Source organism: Molothrus aeneus, chromosome 7 (assembly GCF_037042795.1).
Source record: "Molothrus aeneus isolate 106 chromosome 7, BPBGC_Maene_1.0, whole genome shotgun sequence".
NCBI classification, from domain to species: domain Eukaryota; kingdom Metazoa; phylum Chordata; class Aves; order Passeriformes; family Icteridae; genus Molothrus; species Molothrus aeneus.
This window is the reverse complement of record NC_089652.1, coordinates 18830095-18830434: the sequence shown is the minus strand read 5'-3', so window position 1 is coordinate 18830434 and position 340 is coordinate 18830095.

The following is a 340-nucleotide window of genomic DNA, read 5'->3' as shown; positions in this document are numbered from 1 at the left end:
GAAGCCAAAGCAGAGGCGAAGGCACTGTCCCGCACAGGGATCCCGCCTCGGCCCGCCCTGCCCTGCCGGGGCCGCTGCGGGGCGTCCGTGAGGGGAACCCGCTGCGCGCCCCCGCCGCGCGCCCCCGCCACCAGCGAACCGGGGCATGGCGCGCATGCGCGCATGCACTCCACGGCAGGCGCCGAGCGCAGGGTGCTAGCGTGTCCCCACTCCGGAAGACTACAGCTCCCATGATACAACGTGCGGCAGCGCCGCGATCACGCCCGGGGAGCATCGGCGACGAGGCTTATCCAGCAGTGCGCGCTGCATGCTGGGTGTCGTTGTTCTCTCAGCGGTTTCG